Here is a 17,002-nt window from a genome sequence, read left to right as displayed (position 1 = left end):
AGGATTTTGGCAGCAGCAAAAACAGGGTCTGTTTGAACTCAGCACCAAGTGTTTGGATTTCCCTCCTGTGTGAATTACAGTCCACCCCCTTTCCCTTACTGGCAAAATTCAGATCTATAGAAAATGTACGTTGCATGTCCAAATTCAGACTGATCTAATTTTTCCAGGGCTTGGATTCCCATCTTAAAGCTGAATAAAGTTTGCTGCTACTTACCTTGGGCAATTACTCTGAGCCAAAAATGAAAAGCAAAGTTGTGGTCAAAACATTTTTAATCCTGTACAATCACCGCAGGTTTGCAAAACATTAAGGGAAAGGCATTAGGGCTGGGCAAAGAAATATTGAAATTGATACCTGAATATTAATTAACAATATAAACCTTTAGAGAGTATAAGAAAAAAGTAAGTGGTAAAGGATAATGTTGGCCCATCAAAAACTGATACAGCAGAGATTAAATGGTAAAGAAATGGCAGATTTATCCAATACTTAATGTGTAGCGATTTCAACAGTGGAAAAAGAGAAAAACAAGGTAAGGTGTAGCGTAACCTAAAATAAGTCTAAATTATGGGCTTGTTGGAATTAACACAAATTTTCAAAAAATTAGTAATGGAAAAAATAATGGGATTTAAGATAACCAGATCTCCAGAAACTGATCGTTTTGACTTTGGGCTATCAAAAGACATATATGGGGAAATTGTAGAAATGATATCAAGGTGCCATTTAGAATGTAGATTTAGATTTACTCAATTTGTCATCTCATTGTTTTATATACATTTATGTCCCAAGTATATATAACAATAGTTTAACTCATCTCAGCATTCCCATTCATTAGGTGCCAAGCTGGTCCTACAGCCCTGCCCAGATCATACTCTAATTGGGCAACAGACACACAAGAGTGGCAAATGGTGGCGCACTTTGCGACATTCTTTCTTTTTCCGATAAGAAATTATCTACTTCAGGCTTTTGACTGATTGAACAGGTACTTTAGGATTTGTAATTGTAAGATCTAAACCTAAAAATGCTCCTTATTTCACTTCACCCTAGTCACCAATAATTGGTGAGCTGCCTTCCAGCGCTCCTTGGGTGCTGGCAGCTCAGTAGCCAGATTAAAATGAGGCCTGGGCATGGAAACGATTTGGGTCTCTCATGAGACCTTTCAGGTGGGCATTGTCCTTGATTTCCATGATCCTACATGAAAGGCGTTTTCTACTAAGTGACACATGGTGCACGATTCTTTGGATAATAGGCAATTTAGTTCTGCATCATGATTATACGGCACCTCAGCTGTTCCACAGCGATTCAGTGTCAATTAGCAACATTTAATGTGGAGAACAAATAAAGTGTGGTTTCACACTGAAGCTTCAACGTGAGATCGCACTGTTTAATGCTTGAAACTAATGCCCTTGAAGACACAGCAAGGCATCTGCACTGCTCAACATGCTAGATACAGCTGATGCTTTTCAGAAATGTTTAGCTTGCAGACCAGATTTTCCTAGTGTGTGGAACAGAACCTAAAGATGTATCCTCATTGCTATTTCCTAATCTTAAAATGTACTTTTTGGCTGAACAAAGACCATTAGGGTAGCTGACAGGAATTGATTTATTATTGTCACATGTATTGGTGTACAGTGAAAACTATTGTTTCTTGCACGCTATACAGACAAAGCATACCATTCATAGAGAAGGAAACGAGAGAATGCAGAATGTAGTTTTACAGTCATATCTAGGATGTAGAGAAAGATCAACTTAATGCAAGGTAGGTCCATTCAAAAGTCTGATGGCAGTAGGGAAGAAGCTGTTCTTGAGTCGGTTGACACGTGACCTCAGATTTCTGTATCTTTTTCCCAACGGAAGAAGATGGAACAGAGAGAATGCTCAGAGTGTGTGGGGTCCTTAATTATGCTGGCTGCTTTGCCAAGGCAGCGGGGAGTGCAGTCAGTCAATGGAAGGGAAGCTGGTTTGAGTGTTGAATTGGGCTACATTCACGACCTGCCTGCTGTGAGCTATCATCTCTGAGTCAATGCAACAAAATAATTCACTTCAGTTTTGGGAACCTTACATCTTAGGAGCTTCCTCTAGACTCTCCCACCCCACCCCCCAGGGACTACAAACAGGCCAACATCAAAATGAATTTCCAGAAGGTTATTTGCATTTGACAAACCAAGTTTGCTATTGGAGTGTGTGAGTCTACAGGCATCCTGAACACCAAAACATCAACAAAAGCAACCCATAATGGCTGAGACATTATCAGCCTGGCACACAATCAATTTCCAAACACAGGATAAACATCCTTTGAAGAAGACCATATGGAGAGATAAGCTCACATGACCTAAGACCTGTTGAACAAGTTAATTTTCCCCTTCCTGAGCTACAATCCTAATCTGCCATTTAACGTCAGACTGAACCAAGTCCTGGCCCCCATATAATCTGATTGCTGGAAAGTTTGTAGTTTTGTACCAGCGCTTACATAACTGGTTCACCTCTGCGACTTTATCTAATGACGTCAACACCATTGGAAAGGAAAATTTTATAACGTCGGTTCTCAGCCTGCCAACCTCCATGAGAGACTTCCTCATTGGTTCATGTGAATTCCAGAATCCAACATTTATTTTCTCTGTACTAGAAAAATCTTCTGTCCCTTATCCCTTCCATTTACGATATGAGTGCAGAAGAGGAAGTTTCTGGGATAGCTCCCAGCAGACTGCAGCTTCCTTGGTTCTGTAGAACTACCATCCACAACAGGAAAGCAAAGTAACTTGTGAAAAGTTGCCATCAGGTGACAGCATCTGGCTTCCATAACAAGTCAAACGGCTGAGCTGTTTACTTTCTTAATGATGTGGAGATGCCGGCGTTGGACTGGGGTAAACACAGTAAGAAGTCTCACAACACCAGGTTAAAGTCCAACAGGTTTATTTGGTAGCACAAGCCGCTAGCTTTCAAAGTGCTGCTCCTTTACTAGTTGAGTGGGATTTCAGTTCACAAAATACACACATGAGGATGGCCTCAACTGGGATCTTGGGTTCATGTCACACTATCTGTGACTTGCCTGGACTTGCAAAATCTCACTCACTGTCCTGGCTGGAGACAATACACATCTCTTTAACATGTGCTTAACTCTCTCTCCACTCACATGGTCTGTAGCTTTAAGACTTGATTACCTGTAAAGACTTGCATTCCAACCATTTTTTAGTAAGTTGAGTTTGTGTCTTTATGTGCCCTGTTTGTGAACTGAAATCCCACTCACCTGACGAAGGGGCAGCACTCCAAAAGCTAGTGGCTTGTGCTACCAAATAAACCTGTTGGACTTTAACCTGGTGTTGTGAGACTTCTTACTGTGCTTTCCTAATCACAAGCTTTGCTCACAAATTGACCTAAGCATCTGAGTTAAAGCTGGATTGTTGGAGTTTACAAAAGCATTTGGAAGATTTTGCAGTGAAGGTAAAAACAGCTAACATATCCACCTGCACTTTTCTCATTCTTATTCTATTACACCACAGTTTCCTTAAAAGTAACTGGCTGGGTTTAGCATTTGGAAAACATTAAGTTTAATTCAGCTTTTCACCTGATGAGGATTTTTGAAAATTGTTTAAAATAATTCAGAAATTATGTTTTAATAACTAATAATGCAAAAGCTTATGTGCAACAAAACAGGAGCTGGCACAATTATCTCAAATAAAGACACACACAAAAAAAAACAGAATACACATTATAAAGAATAAATGTATTAACTTGTTAACTTTGTAGGTAAAATGTTAGAATCCGTGATCAAGGAGGAAATAGCGAGGCATCTTGAGGGGAATTGCTTGATAGAGAAGACGCAGCATGGTTTCGTTAAGGGGAAGTCGTGTCTGACAAATTTACTGGAGTTCTGTGAGGATGTGTCTAGGGCGGTGGATAGAGGAGAGCCGGTGGATGTGGTCTTTCTTGATTTTCAGAAGGCGTTTGACAAGGTACCTCACAAGAGGTTACTGCAGAAGGTCAGGGGACATGGAGTTGGGGGTAGGGTGTTAGCATGGATAGAGGATTGGTTGTCAAATAGGAGGCAGAGAGTGGGGGTCAATGGGTGCTATTCGGATTGGCGGTTGGTGACTAGTGGAGTGCCCCAGGGGTCGGTGCTGGGGCCTCAGCTATTTACCATTTATATAGATGATCTGGAGGAGGGAACCGGGTGTAGGGTGTCGAAATTTGCTGATGACACCAAGATTGGTGGAACGGCAAATTGCGCGGAGGGTGTGGAGAGTCTGCAGAAGGATCTTGACAGGCTGGGCGAATGGGCCAGGAACTGGCAAATGGAATTTAATGTTGGCAAGTGCGAGGTGGTCCACTTTGGTAGGAATAATGGTAGGAAGGATTATTACTTACGTGGAGAAAAACTGCAGCAGGCGACGGTGCAGAGGGACCTCGGGGTCCTTGTGCATGAGTCGCAAAAACCCAGCTTGCAGGTGCAGCAGGTGGTCAGGAAGGCAAATGGGATGCTGGCCTTCATAGCGAGGGGGATTGAATATAAAAGTAGGGAGGATTTGCTGCGGCTGTATAGGGCATTGGTGAGGCCGCAGCTGGAGTACTGTGCGCAGTTTTGGGCGCCGTACTTACGCAAGGATATTTTGGCCTTGGAGGGAGTGCAGAAGAGGTTTACTAGGCTGATGCCGGAGTTGAGGGGGTTGAGCTATGAGGAGAGGCTGAATAAACTAGGCTTGTACTCGTTAGAGTTTAGAAGAATGAGGGGAGATCTCGTTGAGACATATAAGATGATGAATGGGATGGATAGGATAGAGGTGGAGAGACTCTTCCCGCTCAAAAAGGACAGTAGGACTAGGGGGCACAGCCTCAAGATAAAGGGGGGGCGGGTTAGAACAGAGTTGAGGAAGAACTTCTTCACTCAAAGGGTGGTGAATCTCTGGAATTCTCTGCCCGTTGAAGTGGTGGAGGCTACCTCGCTAAATATTTTTAAGACGCGGGTTGATGGGTTTTTGATAAGAGAGGGTATTAAGGGTTATGGGGAGAGGGCGGGAATGTGGAACTGAGCCACGACAGATCAGCCATGATCTTATTGAATGGCGGGGCAGGCTTGAAGGGCTAGATGGCCTACTCCTGCTCCTATTTCTTATGTTCTTATGTCAATAGGTACACTGTCAACAGTGAACGAATGTGCAACTCTTGGATATTCCAGTAAGAAAAATCAGTCCTGTGACATAGGGCATGAGGATTTTCACATACAAACCTTATTTATGGAACTTGAAACTCATGTTCATCACATCAGAAGCACAGAAACAACAACCAGTATTTACAAAGCACAGAGAGAAAGACCCAAGGTGCTTCAGTAGCTGAAATCACAATTCAACTGTGCCAGACATTACAGAGCTGTGGGACACTTTGACACAACTTTATATTACATTTTATTAAATTTTTGACACAAGTGGTTTATATTAAATAAATAATAGATTCATTATATTGTTTTCATTGCATTTAAAAGAACGTCACTCTTTTATTAATATTTTACTTGCAACTGGCAACAATTTCCTTTACAAAAATGACTACATTTCAAGAGTATTTTGGTTGCTGTAATGTGCTCTAGGCATGTCCTGAATTTCTTCGTTTTTGACATAAAGCACATTTTTTTCATTCTTTCTCATTAGAAATGTGGAGCCCCGATTTTAGTTTGACTCACCCGACGGAAATACAGCTGGGACCAGGTCGAACACTGGTTTTGTACTATGCCCAATTTTACACTTGATTGACCTCAATTAGGTTGTAAAACAGTCAGTCAACCCAAGTGTGTACCGCAAAGCAGGTGGCTCAGGTTATAATCAGGCCTATACATCTTCCGAAAGGAAAACACCACAGCAAGTATTTTAAAATAATATCCAGATGTTGGATTACAAGAACCGTATTACTGTTAGCCTAATGCTTTGAAAGGAGTAAAGTAAACTTTCTTTTGTGACATAATAGTTCACCAAGTACAATCCTGTGGACTTTGTTCCAGACTGATGAGGGGGAATAAGGGGACATCAACATGAGGTGAGATGCGCAAGGTTTGAATAGGTAATAGTATCAGCTTCATTTAAACAAAAAAAATGTAGAAGTTTGTGAATACCAGATTTAGGCATTGAAACAAAGACAATGGGCCAGACTTTTACTGAGTCAGGATGACCCTGGGGTTATTTTAAAATGGCAGACAGGACTCAGATGCACACATCCTGCCACCATGTCTTACTGATATAATTTTCACTGTAGGGGAAGGGGTTGGAGTGTGAATCACACAGACACAAAACACAAACCTGTTGGGCCTTTTGAAAATAATGCTGCATTTAGGGTGGCAATGTGGCACAGTAATTCGCACTGCTGCCTCAGAGCATCAGGGACCCAGGCTCAACTCTGGCCTCGGGTCACTATCTGTGTGGAGTTTGCACATTCTCTGTGTCTCCTCTGGGTGCTCCGGTTTCCTCTCAAAGATGTGCAGATTAGGTGCATTGGCCATAAATTTCCCCTTACTGTCAGGGGGACTAGTGGGGTTATAGGGATAGGGCCTGGATGGGACTGTTGTTGGTGCAGACTTGATGGGCCAAATGACCTCCTTCTGCTCTGTAGAGATTCTATGATTCCAAACAGACTCCACTTTCGCTGCTACGGGGAGGTTACATGGAGGAGAAGGGCAAATAAGGTTTGTTTAAATATCATTATCTTATGTTATATAAATACCTAGTCCTTCAAGATGACAAAAAAAAACTCGGCTGCAGGCTATCAACTGGAATCAAAAAAGGAATCCAATGATTGACAAACCATCTGACGTAGCTTAAGAAAAAGCCATTCCAATCTGTTTTTGTATTTGCAATAGATTTCATTGCTGACATTTCTCAAGATTGTTACTGCAGCTGAGACCATTATGGATGCTTGGCTGAGTTTCAAAAGAGCCAAAGCTACTTATCTCATCAAGAGTGCTCAGTTCATATTTTGATCATTTTAAAAGTCTAGCAGAGGATCAGCTGTCTTTGATGTGGCTCCTGAATTGAAGTTTTTTTTTAGTGACAGATTATTCATTTGTGGGGATTTAAAATATTTGAATGGGTTTAATGAATGAAAGGGAGTTTTCTTCAGATCAGATGTATATGAGTTTGAACTCTATTAGATTGTTAGAACTTTCTTCATTTTTAACATGGTGGCTGAGATCCAAGTAAGAAGTCCCACAACACCAGGTTAAAGTCCAACAGGTTTATTTGGTAGCAAACACCGCTAGCTTTTGGAGCGCTGCTCCTTCGTCAGGTGAATGGGAGATCTGTTCATAAACAGGGCATATAGAGATACAAACTCAATTTACAGAATAATGATTGGAATGTGGGTCTTTACAGCTAATCAAGTCTTAAAAGGTACAGATAAACAGGTCTACTCACATTGTTTGTGTCTTTATCTGCCCTTTTTGTGAACAGATCTCCCACTCACCTGATGAAGGAGCAGCGCTCCAAAAGCTAGTGGCATTTGCTACCAAATAAACCTGTTGGACTTTAACCTGGTGTTGTGAGATTTCTTACTGTGTTTACCCCAGTCCAATGTGGGATGAGATCCATCCAGACTGGATATTGGGTGAGTGGATATGGAGGTGGCAGGGGGATATGAAGAGGCGTGAAGGATTAGGAGGGTAAGATAGTTTAAAGCTTATTTATTAGTATCACAAATATGCTTACATTAACATAGCAATGAAGTTACTGTGAAAATCCCCTAGTCGCCACACCCCAGTGTCTGTTCAGATGCACTGCAGGAGAATTTAGCACGGACAATACACCTAACTGGGACGTCGTTCAGATTGTGGAAGGAAATCAGTACACTCGGAGGAAACCCATGCAGACATGGGGAGAACACGCAGGCTCTGCACCAACAGTGACCCAATCTGGGAATCCAACCCAGGGCAGCAGTGCTAATCCCTGTGCCACTGTGCTACCGGCCTTCTATAAACCGGGCTGGATGTACATGAAGTTGGGGTGACTCCAGAGACATTTTAAAATAGTGGGCATGACCTGGATACAGAAGTCCGGTCCCCATATCAGGCCAATATAATTTTTCCTGAAAGGGGAAAGGAAGTGGGGTATGAATTGTATGGACACGACACACATCTGAAAATAGTGCTGAGTTTAAATGAACATCGTTTCTACTGTTGCAAGGGCCTTGACCACAGTGTAGATGGGAACCACAAATTTATAGAGAAGAAATAAATGCCCTTGAAAGGCAGATGTTTTTTTCAATTCTCAGCCCTTCAAAACCAAAACAAAAGAGATTACAGCTGTCAGTCAGAGTAAAATAACTTGCACGCTGCTGGAGCTGATTGTTTTGTCAGACCATCTGATGTAGCTTTGACAGAAAAAAATCTGCAATATTGACATTTCCCAATTGGCATTTTTGCAGCTGAGCCCATTGTGAATGCTTGTTTGAGTTTCAAATGATCCAAAGCCACTTATCACAACAGGGGGGCAAGGAGGGAGTGAGTTCACATTTTGATTGACAGTTTAAAGAGACTATTAAAGCATAAACTGTTCATGATTTGTTTCCTCATTTTTGGAATAACACATTGACTAATTGAGAGGATTTAAAATATTTGAATTGATGTCATGAATGAGATTTTCCTCTTTGTATCAAGTGCATTGAGCTTTGTTAAATTGTTACAAGTTCATTTTTAAATTTCCACATGGATCCTGAGCTCAACCCATGGTAGATACTAGGTGAGTGGTTACGGAGGTGTGAGGTGACATGGAGGGGCTGGATCAGGAAGGGGAAAATGAGGGCTAAAGAGCCTATCAGCCTTTATTAAAACTGAGCTCAGCCTTCTAACTAGCCCAACTTGGCACCTGCCTACCTCTATGGCTGCCTCTGAACTGCCTCCAGAAGCCAGAGGTCCACCTTGATCATGCTCCCTTGCCTCCCCAGAGTGAAAATTGGGACCTTTATATTGATATGGGTCTGCCAAGTTGGGAATTTCTAATTTTCACTAACCATCCCGGTTAGTGAAAATACGGCATTCTGAAAACACTTATCAAAGGGAAGGGGGATAAAGGTATACGGGAAGAAAATGAGTACTTGGGATTATGGCTACTGCTCATATGGAGGAATACGAGTGATTGAGCTGAACAGCCAGCCTCTCTGTTGCAATTCTATGACTGGAATCACTGGACTGGAACCCATCAGTACAAACTATCATAATCCATCAATTATCATGAACTACAATACCTGAACCATCAGAACATTTAAAGAAAGGCATTCAAAATGCACCTGTCTTACTGCACTTCTAAATAAATTCCTGCATATGTAAACTGACAGACAGCCCTGCACAAAATAAATCCCAAGAATGGCTTTGTGTCTACATGTCAGTCCAAAGCAATCGAAAAAGCGACTGTACTTTTTTGAAACTCACGTTCAGTGGGTCTTTCGTACAAAGCTCTGATCCTGAGAAAAGTGGCCCTGATTTAAAAAAAAAGACACATCACTTGGGAATTTAAAAGCTGCCAAAGCCCCCAGGGCTCCGCGATCAGCAATCTGGCTCCTTCTGTTACATTAGCTTTCCGAGTAGAGGTAATTAGCTGCCGATGATGGGGCTATTTGCTTCTCATGTGTCAGGACAGCAAGCCCCATTAAATCTCCGCCGCTGACTCTGGGCAATGGTGGAGTCTGAAGTTGCATCTTATTCTCCATTGTTTCATAAAACAAAGCCAGTGGCTTCATTTACATGAAATCAATCTTCCTCACTGGTAGCTGAGTTTCATATTTATTCCCTTAGTGCAAGGTCCTCCATAATCTGAAAAATCAATGAGTTAAGAACTGCAATGCAGCAAGAGAAGTGTCACTTGCTTAATTTTAAATGAAACATATTTACTGATTGTTGATCTCCTCAGCTGAAAGTGTCAACATTGCACCCTCACACTGTTTACTTTCACTATCACCTTTAGTTGTAGATGTCTATTGCGGCAACTTAAATTTTCAAGTGCAGAAAGAGATGTCAGTACAGTTTAAAAGGCACCAGGGAAGAAGCTGTATGCAGATCAGAAGAACAACAAAGATAATGGATCAATTGGACAGGGTGGGTAGAAGGGGCAGCACATTGGTTAGCACTGCTGCCGCACAGTGCCAGACACCTGGGGTCGATTCCTGGCTTGGGTCACTGCCTGTGCGGCGTTTGCACGTTCTCCCTGTGTCTGTGTGGGTCTCCTCCGGGTGCTCTGGTCTCCCCCCACAGTCCGAAACACATGCTGCTTTGGTGCATTGACCATGCTAAATTCTCCTCAGTGTACTCAAACAGACACCAGAGTGTGGCAACTCAGGCATTTTCACATTAACCATGTTAATGTAAGCCTACTTGACACTGACAAATAAACTTTCATAGTGAAGTTTTAAGGAGTCTTTAGAGGAGGCTGAGTGGCAGAAGGTTCAGTTGAAAGATCAGCCACTATGGTAGAATAACAGGAACGGGAGACATCAAAATTGCAAAGAACTTGCATTTACCATGCCTTTTTTTAAAATCACAGTAAAAGGTCTCCCACGGCACTTTGCAACAGACTAATCAGACAAAAGTTGACATGAGCCAAAGGCAAGACATTAGGGCAATAGCTGAAAACTTGATCAGGAGGCAGGGATTAGGGAAAGTTTTAAAAGAGTGGAGAGAGGAGAAGTTAAATAACCTGACTGACCTCCCACGAGCTGAGTTTCAAACAAAGCAGATGCATTCAAGGCTGTAAATATCCAAATCTCAAGGTTAGACCTTGTACAGAACTGCCTTCATCTTAGAGATCTGCACAAATAGAAAGGAAAAAAATGTAAAGATTTTGAGGATCGGATGATAAAACAGTCCCTCAGGCCTTCCATGAAGCAATCAGAACTTGTTTCAGCATTAACTCTGATTGCCTGCTTGACGTTGACTGTTCAGTGTGCTGCCTGCCCAGTGTGAAATGAAGCCTTCCCTCTTTCTCTTACATTAGTGTATTCAATATACCTTTTGCCTGCCCCCCCAATTAGTCAGTTTTCCGATTAAGACACAAAGCTAATGAATGCAGCAGCTGTCAAGCAGGGCTCCTTCACGGACACAAAAAAGAACACCACCCCCTTCATTTCAGATGTTCTCCACTCTGATCCTGATTACAGATTGGTAACTTCAAAAAAAAGATCAGGCTCCCAACAGTGGCAGCAGATCCGTGGAGATAATGGCTCACAAAGATACCGCATGAATACTCCCCCTCAAGCCTCAACAGCTGAACACTAGCTTAACAGCTACTGATGAAACATTTGCAGATTAGTAAAATGGATTTGACCAAACCCTTCCAGACATCTTCACAAACAATCACATTTAAGAGCATGTCACCATTATGCAAGAATTTACTGGGTTAATAATGACAGTCCTGTGACATGATGTGCCATCACTTCATCAGTTCCAGTCTCATCCTAATCTGTTTTTTGCAACGCAAAACCCATGTTAGATGTGAAAGTCCCATCAGGGAGTTTCAAGTATAATGTTGGCTACAGCACAAGAGAGCTCTCCACTACAAATAGTGGGGATCCATGGGCATCTATAGCTAAAGTCTGCCCAAGAATTATCCATATAGGTGCCACTTCTCCTTTATTCACATTACCTGTAAAATAGTCTTGTATTATTCATGGTTTTCCATAAGAATTTGTCTGTCTTTGAAATTCACTGCTGATGTTTATTAATCAGAAGTTTCAAATACCTTAATACTGAGATACTCACAGTATAATATTTCCACCTGGTAATACTGGCCTTAAAGTTGTTTTGTGCCTATGAAAGACTCTTATGTCTGTAATCTGCTTATTCTACGGCTGTTCAGCAAAGTGAAACAGCTGTAAAGAGCCTGAATTAAAATAACTCCTCAGAGGCCGGTGTCCCTTCACCAGATCCCCTTTAGAATCATAGAATCCTACAGTGCAAAAGGAGGCCATTCATCCCATCAAGTCTGCACTAACCACAATCCCACCCTGGCCCTATCCTCATGCATTTACCCGAGCTAGTCCCCCTGAGACTAAGGGGCAATTTTGCATGGCCAGTCCACCAAACCTGTACATCTTTGGATTGTGGGTGGAAACCGGAGCACCCGGAGGAAACTCACGCAGCCACACAGAGAACGTGCAAACCTCATACAGACAGTGACCCAAGACGCGAATTGAACCTGGGTCCCTGGCGCTGTGTGGCAGAGGTACTAACCACTGTGCCATCATGCCACCCAGTAGGCTTATTTACAACATTACCTCCATTCTAAAGAGTGCTTTAAATACAGAGTTGGAATCCAGAGTGCCAGTGGACTTGGCACTCCCATTTTTATATACAGGTGAATCTCCCTGATTGGGCAGGCAATTATAAGCTCAATCAGTGAGCTCACACTCCAAGAGGTCAACCTCATGTGCCCTGTTGAAGTCATGACACGAATATTACTGCTTTTTGTACGATGGCCATTTGGAAAGTTTGTAATGTTCTTGTACATTTCTAATGAATACATTAAATGTTTGGGAAAAAAAAAGTTCTCTATCCATACTATTCCAGCAGGAATTGCTGCCTGTGTGATATCATGTGGGTTTCTCCACTGCTGATACAATGAACAGTGAAGTGACCAATTATTAGCTAGATTGCAAAAACAGAAGCAGGCTGGATTAAATGAAGTTCTACTTCTGATGAAATATCATTGGCCTGAAATTTTAATACTGTTTTTCTCTCTCTCCATTGAGTGTTGTCCACATCTTCTGACTTTATTTTCAGATTCCCAGCAGTATTATACTTTTGGCTTTATTTGAACTAGTTACATGAAAATGGTTGACATGCAAGCGTTTCAGGCCTTTGTGTACTTTATTTTAGACCTGCAAACGGTTGGGATATGTTCCTATTGTCAGACTGACTGCTTTGTGTAAATCTGGAGCATCTGAACAAGGAGGGGGGGAATATTGTCGTGAGCAAGCAGGAAGTGGAGGCTTTACCTAACAGAGGATTTTAAGTTTTAAAACAGAGGTCCCTAAGGTTATGAAAGGGTTTTATAGGCTGGGTGAACAGAAGGCATTTCCACATGCAGAGACCAGAATTAGGGTCACTAATAAATCAAGGCGGTTAGATGAAGAATGGGTGAAAGGCATGTGTGAGTCATAAGCAGCAGCATAGATCTTAGGGGCCAAATGGCCTGCCTGCATATCGGACAGTCTATTAAAGTAATCCATTATTACATGATGCCAGGTGGTTGTGCAGCGTTGGACAGGACACTTCCTCTAGTGGAAACAAGTCTGTATTACTACATCACTGGACCAGGACTCTTTGAATTGAAGAGATGCCTGCACTATCACTGGCACAGCTTCTCACTCTGTACTTTCACTCAGGTGTCTATTTACAGGGTTTGTAACTGAAATGAGAACCGTTCTTTCAGACGCTGACTTCACTGCTGCACAAATATTTCATTTGTGTTTTTTTTAAAATGGCGTAGATTAAATTCAACAATCTGGGAAAAAAAATTAACTATCAACACCCTGCCCATAAACAGCAGAATTCAAATACACTGAGATGGAAAAGGTTTGCAAGCATAATTAGGGCACTTACTATTTAGACACCAATAGCATGTTCTGTACCTGTGCACATAACCCGATGGCATTACCGAATTTGTTTCAATAAAAAAAGTGTGACAGCTGTTGTCTTTGAATAATCCACACATGCACTGACTGCACATTTAAAATGTGCAGCAATTTTATATTTTGATCCACACTCTATTGTTTCAAGTGGCAGACGGCATCAGTCAGACAAGCGATTCAAAGGTATCTTCGATCCCTATGCCACTATCACCCTTTCATCCTCCTATACACAATCGTTCAGTCTGGACTCCTCAAACAGCTTATTCCATAAACAGGATTTGCTCGTACATGATCCAGTGTTGTGGTGACTGGATACTTAAGGCAGAAAGCTTAATGTTCTACTCAACTATCTTAATCTCAAAAGCCTGTAGAATAATGATATAGATACACACATATATACTTGTGCACTGATTTTTTAACCCAGTTATTCCACAGCTTGCATTTTTTTTCACTCAGTGAAAAATCTCAAGAGAAACCGCCTCACTCACAAATTCAGTTTCATTTAAATTACCGAAAGCCAAAGAAAACGATCAAAGAAGACATAACTCTCGTCATGAACTCACACGAGTGCTATCTGGCACCACCTCACTCAAACAACTAGTGCCAGCAGAAAGAAAATAGGTCTTGTGCCTGTACTTACCCCCCACAAAAATAACTGGCGCTCAATTGGTGGAGTAAACCGGTTTTAGCCCATTGATTGAGGTCCCGTGACCATGGTTCCTGCTTTTACATGAATGCAACTTGGCTGACTTCAGTGGAAAGTGTCGTCTGTGGTTTTTTTTTCCCCCTCAACTGCTGCTTTGAAGTGGTGTGTAGCCTGTGTTCGGTCTGTGTGCACTTTTGTCAGTTATAGTAACCAATCAACATTCCCAGTGGGCGGCTGTGCAGAAGGCCCTCCCTCTGATTAGCTGGCTCTGCTAATTGGCAGCCAATCAACTGCGAACCAGTACTCCCCCACCTACCACCTGCCCCCCCACCCCAGTCCCACACCCAGTTCTTGAGAAGAAAGTCAGCTTATCAGGTTTTCAATTCTGAATGAAAGTTGTCTGCTTTCTCATGACAAATTAATCCTTGGAGGGCTCTTCTAATTTTGCTAACCTAATAACCTGCTGATTTCCTCACAAACCCTCAGTCCTCTCCTGCCACTTTGCTGGAAGCTTCCTGTCCTTATTACTGTCATTTCAGTGTCCAGATAATTAACTCCTCTCATTCCAAAGAGTGCCATTTGCCCCACCCTCACAATAAGAAACATAAGAAATAGGAGCAGGAGTAGGCCATCTGGCCCTTCGAGCCTGCCCTGCCATTCAATAAGATAATGGCTGATCTGAAGTGGATCAGTTCCACTTTCCCGCCCTCTCCCCATAACCCTTAATTTCTAGATAGGCTGGGCGAATGGGCCAGGAACTGGCAAATGGAATTTAATGTTGGCAAGTGCGAGGTGGTCCACTTTGGTAGGAATAATGGTAGGAAGGACTATTACTTACGTGGAGAAAAACTGCAGCATGCGACGGTGCAGAGGGACCTCGGGGTCCTTGTGCATGAGTCACAAAAACCCAGCTTGCAGGTGCAGCAGGTGGTCAGGAAGGCGAATGGGATGCTGGCCTTCATAGCGAGGGGGATTGAATATAAAAGTAGGGAGGTCTTGCTGCGGCTGTATAGGGCATTGGTGAGGCCGCAGCTGGAGTACTGTGTGCAGTTTTGGGCGCCGTACTTACGCAAGGATATTTTGGCCTTGGAGGGAGTGCAGAGGAGGTTTACTAGGCTGATGCCGGAGTTGAGGAGGTTGAGCTATGAGGAGAGGCTGAATAAACTAGGCTTGTACTCGTTAGAGTTTAGAAGAATGAGGGGAGATCTCATTGAGACGTATAAGATGATGAATGGGATGGATAGGATAGAGGTGGAGAGACTCTTCCCACTCAAAAAGGACAGTAGGACTAGGGGGCACAGCCTCAAGATAAAGGGGGGGTGGTTTAGAACGGAGCTGAGGAAGAACTTCTTCACTCAAAGGGTGGTGAATCTCTGGAATTCTCTGCCCGTTGAAGTGGTGGAGGCTACCTCACTAAATATTTTTAAGGCGCGGGTTGATGGGTTTTTGATAAGAGAGGGGATTAAGGGTTATGGGGAGAGGGCGGGAACGTGGAACTGAGCCACGACAGATCAGCCATGATCTTATTGAATGGCGGGGCAGGCTCCAAGGGCCAGATGGCCTACTCCTGCTCCTATTTCTTATGTTCTTATGTTCCCTTGTCCATCAAAAACCTATATACCCGTGACTTAAATATATTTAGCGAGGCAGCCTCCACCACTTCAATGGGCAGAGAATTCCAGAGATTCACCACCCTTTGAGTGAAGAAGTCCCTCCTCAACTCTGATCTAAACTGCCCCCTCCCTTATCTTGAGGCTGTGCCCTCTAGTCCTGCTATCCTTTCTAAGCGGGAAGAATCTCTCTACCTCTACCCTATCCATCCCCTTCATTATCTTATATGTCTCTATAAGATCCCCCCTCAGCCTTCTAAACTCCAACAAGTACAGACCTAGTCTACTTAGTCTCTCTTCATAGTCCAACCCCCTCATCTCTAGTATCAGCCTAGTGAACCTTCTCTGCACTCCCTCCAAGGCCAAAATATCCTTCCGCAAGCGCGGCGACCAAAACTGCACACAGTACTCCAGCTGCGGCCTCACCAGTACCCTGTACAGCTGCAGCAAGACCTCCCTGCTTTTATATTCTATCCTGCTCGCGATAAAGGCCAACATTCCAGTCGCCTTCTTGATCACCTGCTGCACCTGCAGACTGGGTTTTTGCGATTCGTGCACAAGGACCCCCAGGTCCCTCTGCACCATAGCATGCTGCAGCTTTTTGCCTTTTAAATAATAATCTCTCCTACTATTATTTCTGCCAAAGTGGACTACCTCACACTTGCTAACATTATACTCCATCTGCCAGGTCCTCGCCCACTCGCTCAGCCTATCCAGATCTCTCTGCAGACTTTCCACACCCTCCACGCAATTTGCTTTTCCACTCATCTTCGTGTCATCAGCAAATTTCGTCACCCTACACTCAGCCCCCTCCTCCAGATCATCTATGTAAACGGTAAATAGCTGAGGCCCCAGCACCGATCCCTGCAGCACTCCACTAGTCACCAACCACCAACCAGAATAGCACCCATTGATACCAACCAACCAGAATAGCACCCATTGATACAACTGCACCCTATCTCAAAATTTGCTCCTACATTTGTTGCCTTTGTAGAGGAGTGGCATAGTGGTTAGCACTGATGCCTCACAGTATCAGGGAACTGGGTTCGATTCTGGGCTTGGGTCACTGACTGTGTGGGGTCTGCACATTCTCCCCGTGTCTGCGTGGGTTTCCTCTGGGTCCTCCGGTTTCCTCCCACAGCCCTCCCACAAAAGACA

At 43.0% G+C, this 17,002-nt stretch overlaps 1 protein-coding gene across 6 annotated transcripts in view; it reads right to left on the bottom strand.

Moving 5' to 3' along the window:
* The window catches only part of lypd6 (LY6/PLAUR domain containing 6), a 208,618-nt gene that overhangs the window by 91,045 nt on the left and 100,571 nt on the right, over window positions 1-17,002 (bottom strand). For 4 of the 6 annotated variants that reach the window (XM_080199400.1, XM_080199395.1, XM_080199397.1 and 1 more), the window contains exons 1-2: window positions 14,229-14,388; window positions 10,666-10,766 (exon numbers count right to left, since the gene is read on the bottom strand). The gene's annotated coding sequence lies outside the window, so the exon portion shown is untranslated. Of the gene's footprint in view, window positions 1-10,665; window positions 10,767-14,228; window positions 14,389-17,002 lie in introns of those variants that run through there. The other 2 variants (XM_080199396.1, XM_080199398.1) reach the window with 2 other exon arrangements.

The sequence above is a fragment of the Carcharhinus amblyrhynchos genome, chromosome 11 (assembly GCF_965287045.1).
Source record: "Carcharhinus amblyrhynchos chromosome 11, sCarAmb.v2.hapA, whole genome shotgun sequence".
Classification (NCBI taxonomy): Eukaryota; Metazoa; Chordata; class Chondrichthyes; order Carcharhiniformes; family Carcharhinidae; genus Carcharhinus; species Carcharhinus amblyrhynchos.
Note: the sequence above shows the minus strand (reverse complement) of the source record. Positions and strands in the feature narration are given on the sequence as shown.